Consider the following 13,061-nt stretch of genomic DNA (forward strand, 5'->3'; position numbering starts at 1 on the left):
CCCCAAGGGGTATGGGAAAAACCAAGTAATTTCCTTCGGGATTCATAAAGTATAATAAAATAAAAAAAAACATTTTATTTTTCATCATATTTTATAATTGTCACTGGCGAGAAATGCCCTTAGGCAGTACCCATCTCAGTTGTGAATCTTCACTCACAGACGCTGTTTGCAAATTTGGCCTGCTGCATTCAGAAGTCGGAGAATAGCCTTCTTAGCTAATTGAGCTAAATAAACACCTTCCTATCTCTAGTGACCAATTGGGTTTCTGACTACGAGAGCATGTTCTTTTTGTAGTGGGCACTCACCTCTCCTACTATACTACTAAACAACCAAGAACTAACAACATTATAAAAATCAATGTAGGAGACCAAAACCCTGCTATGTCCTGGGGATGATGGCTCATGAATGTGGCAGTATGATTGTATAAAGTGAAAAGATTCTCTGGAAAGCCCATAGGCATGAACTAGAATCCCTTGGACCTAAAGAAAATCGTCAAAATTGGAACATGGAATATGAATATATGTTAGGTCCCAAAGACCATGTAAGTCATTAAGGAGATGGAGCAGTACCAAATAGCGAATGCTGATGGACTGGATTAGAAAGATTGATAATTTCTCAGGATTATAATATCATGCAGAATGAGTGGCCATCATCAAGTATTAAAAGTTTGCAAATGGTTTGAGTGTAAGTCTATCAATTAAAGACTAATTAGGGCATGCCTAAACACCAAATACATTAAAACAACCATCATTCAATGTTCAGTGATGCTGAGGAAGATTAAAAAAATGAATTATGAAACCCTAAAGGCTCCGATCAAGAGAACACCACAACATGATTTCCTACTCATCACAGGAGAGTAAAACATGATGGTGGGAAGTGACATTGATTAACTACGAAAGGGTTATGAGTTGGGAAGGGCATGGTGTCACGAATGAAAATGGAGAGCAACTAGTAAACCTGTGCTTAACTAGTAGACTAGTTACAGGAGGAAGCATGATCAAGCACAAAGATAACTTGGTATTCAATAAACAGTCAGAACTGAACATTATTATCAACAACAAATGGAGATAGTCACTGCCGAACCCCCTAGTATACAGAGGAAACAATATGATCAGTGACTGCTTTTTGTGTCTTATGCTGCATTTTCTGTCTTCAGCTTGCTCAATTTCTTAAAAAAAAAAAAGTTTGAACTCTTGAATACCACATATTGAAAATGTGTTTTGGTGTACTATAGCTCATTGACAATAACCTTGTTAATACAAAACTATATCTGTCAAAGTGTTAGCTTAGCTTATGAATTTGAACCAAATGTACTGTTGGTAAATTTTAATAAATATGTGGATGCCTTGAGAAAAGTTTTGTGAACTAGTTCTGTGAATATCAATACATTTTTGGCAAACACATTGTAGCAATGCCACTTAGAAAATGTCATGTGTTTTTTCACTGTCTGTCTGGTCTGCTTGTGCGGGCACTAATATAGCCCGTACATCCTGTGTTAGGAGTAGTCAGGTGATGGACAGCAGCACCTCTGAATTCGGGGCATCCAAATTTCAGAAAGAGAGAGAATCTGTATAAATCGCACCATTTTTCAAAAGCAGGAGAAAAACAACCATTGAGGGGAAAAAAAGACAGGAAGAAACTAACTAATCAGAATCTGCATTGGCCATTGAAAAAAGATTCTGCAGCTTCAAAAGACCTGCCTAGATAGGTGAAGGTCAGTGATCGTCTCCAAGAACATGAATCCTGAATTCTATTACAACTAGTGGACTTGGGTAAGCTTGTGAAGTCCTTTTTCATAATGCCACAGTACTGACTGTGAATCATTTACATTTAAGACTTCAACTTCTTTGGGTCACCCAGTACCTACAATTCATTCACCAGTTATAAACAGTCAACTTGAATTCTGGAGTAGTGAGTGAACTTCAGAAGGAGCTGGGGGTGTGTTTTTTACAGTATATGTTTTCATTCACACGTACAGAATAGGGGTTATTGAGACTGGGGTGCGGGCTCGTTCCTGTTTTTCATCTTCATGTCTTTCTTTTTTGTATAATACATTTTTTTCCTGCTTACTGAAAATGTCTTATAACTGTCTTTTTGCATAAATTGCATATATTTACTAAACCGTTTAGAGCGGATTATCTCAAAAATGGAACATATGACGGGGCGCTTCAGGGGGTGACATTGGCCTATCCTTTTATTAGCCACCTTACAGTTAGGAAAGTGAATGGTAGTAATTGGCCCATTTCTGCTCATCTGGGCTGATTTGTTACATTTGTTTTACCCTTTTATTGTGTCAGTGTTTATTAAATTTATTTAAATGTGGTATAACATTCTCATGAACAAATAAACACAGCACAGAGATTAGCTTTTAAAATAATTTTATTCCGTGACCTAAGCCTTTTGCTCTGTCCTACAGTCATATGAAAAAGTTTCGAAACCCCTATCAGCTTACATAATTTACTCTACTTTCAACAAAAAAGATAACGGTGGTATGTCTTTCATTTCCTAGGAACATCTGAGTACTGGGGTGCTTTCCGAACAAAGATTTTTAGTGAAGCAGTATTTAGTTGTATGAAATGTATGCTGATTTGAATGCATGTAACTGCTCAATACTGATTACTTGCAACACCAAATTGGTTGGATTACCTCATTAAGCCTTGAACGTCATACACAGGTGTGTCCAATCATGAGAAAAGGTATTTAAGGTGGTCAATTTCAAGTTGTGCTTCCCTTTGACTCTCCTCTCAAGAGTGGCAGCATGGGATCCTCAAAGCAACTCTCAAAAGATCTGAAAACAAAGATTCAGTATCATGGTTTAGGGGGAGGCTACAAAAAGCTATCTCAGAGATTTAAACTGTCAGTTTCAACTGTAAGAAATGTAATCGTGATACGGAAGGCCACAGGCACAGTTGCTGTTAAACCCAGGTCTGGCAGGCCAAGAAAAATACAGGTACGGCATATGCGCAGGATTGTGAAAATGGTTACAGACAACCCACAGATCACCTGCAAAGACCTGCAAGAACATTTGCTGTAGATGGTGTATCTGTACATCGTTCTTCAATTCAGCACAATTTGCACAAAGAACATCTGTATGACAGGGTGATGAGAAAGAAGCCCTTTCTGAACTCGCATCACAAACAGAGTCGCTTGCTGTATGCAAATGCTCATTTAGACAAGCCAGATTTACTTTGGAACAAAGTGCTTTGGACTGATGAGACAAAAAATGAGTTATCTGGCTATAACAAAAAGCGCTTTGCATGATGGGAGAAGAACACCACTTTCAAAGGAAAACGCCTGCCTACCTACTGTCAAATTTGGTAGAGGTTCCACCATGCTATTGGGCTGTGGGGCTGTGTGGCTGTGTGGCTGGGGGTCGGGGGGGGGTGGGGGAATACGACTTGTTGAAGTCGAGGGTCGCATGAATTCAACCCAATATCAATATTGAATATTCAACCCAATATCATTCATGCAGAGGGAGAAGTACAATGTTCTGGAATGGCCGTCACAGCCCCTGACTTGAATATCATTGAAAATCTATGGGATGATTTGAAGCAGGATGTCCATGCTCAGCAGCCATCACATTTAACTGAATTGGAGAGATTTTGTATGGAAGAATGGTCAAAAATATCTCCATCCAGGATCCAGACACTCATCAAAGGCTATAGGAGGCGTCTAGAGGCCGTTATATTTGCAAAAGGATGCTCCACTGAGTATTGATGTAATATCTCTGTTGAGGTGTCCAAATTTATGTACCTGTCTAATTTTGTTATGATGCATATTACAAATTTTCTGTTAATCCAATAAACTTAATGTCACTGCTGAAATGCTACTGTTTCAATAAGGCATGCCATATATTAAAAGGAAGTTGCTCAGCCAATGATAAACAAAAATCCAAATCCACTATTTAATTTGACTGTATATATCAAATGGTAAAACTGAGTTTAGGGAGAGACCACTAGAGTTCATTTTATCAGTTCACCAGTCAACCTCCACTGGAAGAAAATATATCATATTGCACTCTTCCACCCACCCCCAATGCCCCACTTCCTACAAGTTTAGACAAGCTTGTACATGCATGAATTCAACAGTGTATGAGTTTTTGCATCTCTTGGAGTTGCAGTCTGCTTATGGTTAAATGAGCATCTTTACATTGAGGGAGTAAGGAAAAGAGATGATGCAAATGCTGTTGTAATAAAATATCCAGTAATGTGTGGACAAGAAATCTCAAGGAGTGTATGAATACAAACTGGAGAGAATCAACCACTCACACAGAAATAACGGTAAGCTTTATTTAGCAGCTTTTATGATATAATCCTAATATTTATTAGTATTTTAAGTTGTCTCTACACATTTCCTGGAGGAAAGAAATGTAACAAAACAATCTTTGAAAAGAATTTATATTTAATCATTTTCCTTTAGATCAATAATTTATATTGCTTTTATATCATTTTTCCACTGAATTGCATTTACTGTTATTAGTAATGAGGTTGAGTTATTGATGATAAATTGTATATCTGATCAATTTCAACAATGAAAATTTTCTTCCTGTAATGCCTGTTACATTGATTTTTCTCAATAAAATGTAAATGTTGATTTAACTCCTCAAACATTGCCTTGCTTTTCCTCTCTCTGCTAGGCAAGTTTTGAAATGCATTTGATTACATGTGATATTTTCAGAGGGGGTTGTCTAATTTATTCATGTCTGTTTTGATCAAATGTGGGATCTTCTTTGGGAGTTTGTTATGCAGATGGGTGTGGTATAATGATTTGAAGAAAGGTCAGGATCAAAAGTATAATTTCACCAGTAAATATTTAACATCTATCCCACCAACCTATCACATTCAGAGTCAACTGGTGTCTAACCTAGGCACACTCACAGATACAGTTGGAATGCTATAAATAAAACATGACTGTCTAATATGATGTGAAATAAGATACATAATGGGGTTGTTACTCATGACTAAGTTCTCTTTAGGTTTAAATACCACAGAAGCAAAGCTCCTTTGACAGTAGAGTATATGCATATACAGTGCATTGAAGCATTTCCCCTTTGTTTTTCTAGTACAATGTACACTCCCTGGCCAGTCTTACCAATGTAGAAAACAACCATAAGAAATGAAAAATTGTGCAGTCTAGCACACTGATTTGTAGTGTTGGAGTAACATTTACATTTACCCAAAATGGGACCTACAGTGAATTATGCAGTTTGCACAATTTAGTTTAAAGTGGTCTTTACTACTTTTCTTCTTTTGCCATTTTTAGAGTTGCACAACTACATGAGAAAACATGAATAAATTAAACTTTTAAAATGTGTAATACAATAATATTAATAAGTAATGTTTGTGTCTTTTTATGGCTTCATATGCAAAAGAAAAAAAAATTAAACATTATGTCAATGGGATCTATGGTGCACTGGTAAATGCTGCTGTCTCATGGATCTGGAGACCTGAGATCCTGACCTGGTCTTATGTCAAGTTTGCACCTGCTTTTTTTCTGTCCATGTGGATTTTGTCTGGGTATTCCAGTTCTCACTCTCATCACCCGGTGATGTGCATTTTGGATTACGTAGGGACTTTAAATCAGCTAATTGTTTGAGTGTGCCCTGTGAGGGACTAATGTTCTTTGGAGACTTTTGTGTTGAAGATGATGAAGATGCTATAATAGTTTGTAGCTTTGCATAATTTTGTTTATGGGTGGATGTGGTTAATTCCAGTAGTCAACAATAAATAGTTGAACTCTGTTTTTATTTTCATTTATAGGGTGTAAAGTTTTACTTGTTTTCATAAAACATATCAGCATTGCAGGTTTTAAAAATAATTTAAAAAGTAAGCACTTTAAGTTAGGGTTATTTTAGGCTTTATGAATTACTGATTAAAAAAAGTAACAACTCTTTATGAAGACAAATGCATGTTAAGGAAAAGGTTTTCATCTGATTATTCTTTTTCTGATACTACCAATGCAAATAATTTTTACAAAATTAGAATTATATTTATTTAACTCCAGTAATTCAACATATGTTCTTGAAATACTCGTCAATTAAATTAATTACTTCATAATATACATTTAGTATATTCATATGATTGGTGACAAATATAGAGTAAATAGAAATAATAGTAATAATAATATTATTTATTAAATGTTTATTATTAAGTTTGTTTCTTTTAGTTGATTCACAAGTTATAATTTTTTTGGCAACTGATTCCTAAGCTTGTGTTATGTTATGTAGTTTTGATGTAGATATATAAGGTTAGTTTGCTGTGTCTCTCAGTATGTTATCTGCTTTCATATTCCTTCACTCCTGTCTTACTGAGACATTTGGAGACTTTCTGATACACAAGGACATTCATGTCCCTGATTTGGTTGGTTTTTATTAAGGCCCAGTATCCACTCCCTTTCTACTTCCTCGGATGGTATTGCACTACAGTGCATGTGGTATGAAGTTCTGTCATTTCAAGCTGTATTGTTTACTATCTAAATCATGAGCACTGCTGAATTTGGGGAAAGCATTACTACAAAACAAACAAGGCACAATATGCTTAATTCTAAGGAAAAAGCTAAACCTTTAAACAAGATAGTTGAGAAAAGAAAGTGACTATCAATAGAGAATTAAACATTTTTTGTTTAAAATACACCAGATTTATTATAACTTGTTAATTTCATAATTATACTTATAAATTAAATAATACTAGTATTTTGTTGTATGCTAGAATGGTTCACAACTGTTTTAATGTCTTGTCCATAATTACTTAAAAGAAGAAGCACCAGCTGCTCTCTTGTGATGGCAATATGGTTAATAGGAATAATTTGAGCAAATTCATGAGTTGGGAAGAGTTATTTGCATGATATCAGTAACCATTATTAACAGTAGCATTTGCCAGAGCAGTCAGATCATCCTGAAAGGTGATACCTTTGAAATACACAGTACATGGAAGAAAAATGGTAAAAGCATTATCAAAGCCACACACTGCACAGATAGTTTCCTTTATTTGGTGACTTTGTCTTCAAGTTTTCGGTAGCTTAAAGATCACAGTGGAATTCTGGACTGACGCTGCTCTGTGCCCGATTTGTTCTCTGGTGTATACTTGACTGCTGTTCAGACATGCAGCTGCTTTCAAGCCATTTCTTGCAAACCTTTTTTTTTACTTTTATCAGTATTGTCTTTTTGACATGTTTCTAAATGTTTAAAATATAAAGATATGTATATGTGTTAATTACAGATTGTGTATAAGATAATGTATCTAAAATACTAGAAAAAGTAGTCGCTATTCAGCTTCAGTCACACCTTGCGCATTACAATTTATTCGAGAAATTCCAGTCTGTTTTCTGCACTGGTCATAGTACAGAAACAGCACTAACACATGTTGTAAACGACATTTGATATCCTCTGATGAAAGAAACTGTAATTATGTTGTTAGACTTAACTGCAGTGTTTCACACCATTGACCATTCTATTTTACTGCACAGGCTAGAAAATGATGCTGGGCTCACAGGCACTGTGCCCGCCTGGTTTAGTCCTTATTTAGCAAGTTGATTCCAATACGTACAGAAATGTGCTGACAGTACTCCGTCGTTATACATAGAAGTGAGATATGGCGTCCCGCAGGGCTCAGTACTGGGACCTTTTACTGTTTTCACTTTACATGCTTCCACTGGGATTTATCATTAGAAAACATCACGTTTAATTTTCACTCATATGCAGATGACACCCAGTTATACCTTTCTTTTAGATCAAATGAAGTTACTCCAATGTTTAATTATTTGTGTTAGTGAATTAAGGGAGTGGATGGATGAGAACTACCTATCTTTAAATACCGATAAAGCAGAGATGATAATTATCGGAGGGAATGATGCTGATTGCAACAATATTTCATCATTTAACTCAACTGGAATCACCATTAATTTTCCTGAATCCACCCGCAATCTAGGAGTTGTCTTTGACTCTAGCATGTCATTTAAAGCACACATTAAAAAGTTGTCGAAATCATGTATCTACCATCTTAAAAATGTTGGGCTTTCTAAATAAACAGGATTCTGAGAAATTAATTCATGCATTTATTTCTTGTAGAAATGACTACTGCATGGCTGTGTTCACTAGATTTTTAAATTGTTCTTTATACAGCCTCCAGTTAATCCAAAATGTTGCTGCAATAATTATTACAAGAACAAGAAAATACGAACACATAACTCCAGTTCTTAAATCCTTACACTGGCTCCTAGTTAGGTTTAGGACAGATTTCAAAATCCTCCTTTTAACATAAAAGCATTAAATGGCCAAGGTCTGGCTTACTTATCTGAACTTATCAAGACTTACAAACCAGAGCGCACATTAAGATGTCAAGATTCCAGTCTGCTTATGATTCCAAGGATTAATAAAATAACAGTGAGAGGTTAAGCTTTTAGTTACAGGGCCCCTAAACTATGGAATGGTCTGCCTGCTACAATAAGAGATGCCTTTTCGGTCTCAGCTTTTAAATCCAGGCTGAAGACTCAATACTTCAATTTAACATATCCAGACTAGAGCTGCTGGTTAACTGTACAGACTGCATCTCTGTTGTTACTTATGTTTTAGTGCTAATGACTAACATGATAGTTATAATTTGTTAATAACCCTCGCCTATTCTGTGTCTCTTCTTGGTACTCAAATGTGGCACTTGGTGCCACTGCCCACCTGCCTAAGGTAAAGTCACTTCTGATGGAGGATCACAGGAAACGTTGGGTAGGGGGGTCATTTCATCGGATTGGCTGGCCCAGCTCTGTCTCAGCTGTGGAATGGCCAATTGAGGGAGGCAGCTTGATGGCTGAGGTCTCCAGGACTCTAAACAAATCCAAATCATTATGGGATATCATGTGCTGTTAAATTCTGCTCTGTACTTGTAATATTTGTATTTTACTATTATACTGTATTGAGGATTACTTGTGTTTTGTTCTGTGTATTGTATTGTATTACCCCCTTCTTTTTGACACCCACTGCACGTCCAACCTACACAGAAGGGGGTCTCTCTTTGAACCTACTTTCCCAAGGTTTCTTCCATTTTGTCCCTACTAGGGTTTTATTTGGGTGTTTTTCCTTGTCTTCTTGTCAAGGCTGGGGGGCTGTCAAAAGGCAGGGCCAGTTAAAGCCAATTGCGGTGGTACTTGTGTGATTTGGGCAATACAAAAAATGTACTGTATTGTATTATATGTATGTCATCACCAATTTATCAAAATACTTCCCTAAATAGACTGTGTTTGTAATAGAATGCTTTGCGTGAATATTTTGAAACTTTAAGTAAATCTTATAGAAAACTCGGAAAATTATATGGTCTTTATTATAGCCTTGCTGTTAATGCTCCAGACTGCCTGGCTTTAACTCACATGTGTAAAAAGTGATGTTTTGTCACCTTAATATGCTGCCTTACTTCCTGTATATTTTATTTTTCTTGCTTCAGCACAGTACTAGATGAAATAGCTAACTTGTTTGATAAAGTTCATGGAATTACCATGAAAACTCCTTCAAGAAGGTTGTGGTGACATGGTGGTCACTGATTGTTGTTTTTTTTTTTACAATAAAAATGCATTCATCACAATAGTTTTTCTTTAGGTATTTGCCTAAAAATATTTATTGCAGAAAACAAATCTGTCCAAAAAGGAGTATATATATATATATATATATATATATATATATATATATATATATATATATATATATATATATATATATATATATATATATATATATATATATATATATATATATATATATAAAAACACTTTTCATAACACTAGAATTACCAGAGTCAACGAGAAAACTTGTAAATCCAGCACACTTTAAATCCGTTCACACCTCTCCGCCAGCGTCTATTGTCCTGTAAATATGCCGATTAAGACAAGCAGCAAGCAGCCGGCTATTCCATCCCCCAGCGTCGCCGAACATTCACTAAGTTCTCCCAACTCATGCCTTGTTTGATTATCTGGCAGTGAGTTAACTGCTGGAGTTTAAGAGTGGACATAATAGATCGTTATTTGGAACACATGCATTTCATGTGTATTCAGTTTCTACAGTAAAGCTGTGTAAACACATTGTTAAAACAGAAACTTTTTCGTATTTTAGTAATAGATGTTACAAAATGTGGGTATAAACTATAGAATGTGTAAAGCCTGAAGTCCAAAGATCAAATAAACACTTTCACAAAAGGTTCAAGAACGATACAACAACTTCCATGGCGTAGCGGTAAGATTTGCTGACTTGTAATCAAGGGGTCACCGGGTCGATGGTCCAATTGATTTGGCATATTTTCTCTGTGTACTACTTATAATATAATGGGTTTAGATAGATGTAAAATAAAAAAATGGAATATTTTTCAATAAGGGGTGGCATGGTGGCGCAGTGGGTAGCGCTGTTGCCTTGCAGTTAGGAGACGGGTTCACTTTCCGGGTCCTCCCTGCGTGGAGTTTGCATGTTCTCCCTGTGTCTGTGTGGGTTTCCTCCGGGTACTCCGGTTTCCTCCCACAATGCAAAGAAATGCAGGTTAGGTGCATTGACGATTCTATATTGTCCCTAGTGTGTGCTTGGTGTGTGTGTGTGCGCACCCTGCGGTGGGATGGCATCCTGCCCGGTGTTTGTTTCCTGCCTTGCGCCCTGCGTTGGCTGGGATTGGCTCCAGCAGACCCCCATGACCCTATAGTTGATTAGTTATAGTTGGATTGATATTTTTATCCTGAAATTTCTAGTGAATTTTTGGATGCTATCTATACTTCTGATATTTTGTATGACATATTTTTTTTTTGTTGTAAATACCAGATATCCCCATAAATATTACCCTTCCATTACCAACATAATTTAATTTAAATTGAGCTTCAAGATGCATTGAAATATTGTAATAATTTTATTGAAGAGAGACTTCCCAGTACGACTCACAGGTTGTGCCTGCACATTATATCCTTTCTGTGCCTTGCTCGACTAATATCTATCTTTAGATCTGCTCTCCCTGAGGCTGTTCTTTCTCTGACTCAGACTCTTTCAAGTCATCTACATATGGTATATACTGTACCCTTGGCATGAACATATCTTTGTGACCAAATACTAGACCTTTTTTTTTTTTTTAATATGTTGGATCATATTTAAAACTATAGAGGAAGTTTGTTTTGCTGTGAGTTAACTCAATAAAGAAAACAAAACAAAATAAAATTGGTAGTTTTTCTTTTAAAATAGTATCCCACCCCAAATTAAAATGTTTTATGGTGATTTAGTAAAATATCAAATGAAGCTAATCTTTAATACAGATATATAGTTTTATCTTCAAAATTAAAAAAAAATATGGGAAAGATAAGAAAACTGGAATTAAGTATGCACCTGAATCAGGCTGTTTAATTAGAAGTAATATTTTTCAAAAAAATATAGAAAGTTAATATTATACAGTACACACATACATTTGGTTTGCGTCTGTAACAGACCGTGTACATTTTAAAGTACTGTACTTGTAAAAGTTACCTTTTTTTCACTTTTATTCTCTCACAATCACGATACATACTACCGCCCTAGGGATCTGACGCTGTTAGTTTTTATTTGAAACTGGGAATAACTGTAGATGTAGATGTGAGTAGTGTTTTGAGGCAATGGAACTGGACATTCTCTGATCTGGAGGGACAAAACCTGAAACATGCTTTTCCAATTGATTTGGCATATTTTCTCTGTGTACTACTTATAATATAATGGGTTTAGATAGATGTAAAATAAAAAATTGGAATATTTTTCAATAAGGGGCGGCATGGTGGCGCAGTGGGTAGCGCTGTTGCCTTGCAGTTAGGAGACGGGTTCACTTTCCGGGTCCTCCCTGCGTGGAGTTTGCATGTTCTCCCTGTGTCTGTGTGGGTTTCCTCCGGGTACTCCGGTTTCCTCCCACAATGCAAAGAAATGCAGGTTAGGTGCATTGACGATTCTATATTGTCCCTAGTGTGTGCTTGGTGTGTGTGTGTGCGCACCCTGCGGTGGGATGGCATCCTGCCCGGTGTTTGTTTCCTGCCTTGCGCCCTGTGTTGGCTGGGATTGGCTCCAGCAGACCCCCATGACCCTATAGTTGGGATATAACGGGATGGATGGATGGATGGATATTTTTCAATAAATTAATGTGGTTTTGTTTCTCTTTGAAGCATCTCTCTGTCCATTTGTGCACAGTGATAACAGGTAGTTTATAAAGTAGAACAGCAGTATATTTTGCAAGACATTTTGTTTTTTTTTCCCCTATTTTTAGGTATGTTTGCATATAATGTAAAAAGCAACCACAGAGGTAGCGATGTATGTCTGCTTTTCCATCCATCCATCCATCCTTCCACCTGTATGTGTGAAACAACTGCACATATCCTTTAAGAAAATTTGTCAGAACAATTCAGTTTTCATTGAGTATTTTTTTTGAAATTTTGAAATCTCCCATTAAAACAAATTGGTGAATTTGAGAACGCATCTGTCTTAAAACGGGAGCATTCTGTGCAAATTCAACTCTGAATTAGTTTGCTGTTTCCATTTTAACTTGAGTGTAGTTGCTTCAACTTGTGTGTTCTTTTATGTTGTTTTTTTTTTTCTTTTACTTGTTTGGCAGCTGCTGCTGACTGCAAAATAGTGAAACGGAAGCAGTCTTGCACACTGAAGCAGATACCCCTTGCTGCTGAACATGGGATGGGGCAGGGTCAGATATCAGTGTGGCTGGAAGACCCAAGTATAACCATATAAGAGAGGTACAATGTTAGATGTGTCTTTATTTAGCTAAAATGGTATTCTTCATTTATTCAATATGGTAGTAAAGATATTGTTTATTAATTGATGCACAAGGTAAGTAGCATCTATTTACCAGAATGCAGAAGTAGGTCTCATTAAATGCCAGCAGTCTGGCTTCTGCCTCTGCCCCATCCCATGCTTGTCTTTGTAGCTGAGTGGTATCTTACGCAAACCTCAGTCACAGCAGCTCACTTCTTCTGCTTCTTGAAATCGAAGCTAGTAAGTGACATGATGTTCATGTCTGTAAAGGTAAAAAGTAAAAGCAACTTAACTAACTTAGAAACTTAAGAAAGATGGCTAAGTGACACTT

At 36.4% G+C, this 13,061-nt stretch overlaps 1 protein-coding gene across 2 annotated transcripts in view; it reads left to right on the forward strand.

Annotated features, from left to right (window-relative positions):
- The window catches only part of LOC120514770, a 50,962-nt gene that overhangs the window by 15,812 nt on the left and 22,089 nt on the right, over positions 1–13,061 (forward strand). Inside the window, exon 2 of one of the 2 annotated variants that reach the window (XM_039735314.1) lies at positions 12,576–12,711. The exons of the other annotated variant lie outside the window; for it this stretch is intronic. The gene's annotated coding sequence lies outside the window, so the exon portion shown is untranslated. The remainder of the gene's footprint in view (positions 1–12,575; positions 12,712–13,061) is intronic. 2 annotated transcript variants of the gene reach the window in all.

Source organism: Polypterus senegalus, chromosome 14 (genome assembly GCF_016835505.1).
Source record: "Polypterus senegalus isolate Bchr_013 chromosome 14, ASM1683550v1, whole genome shotgun sequence".
Lineage (NCBI taxonomy): Eukaryota > Metazoa > Chordata > Cladistia > Polypteriformes > Polypteridae > Polypterus > Polypterus senegalus.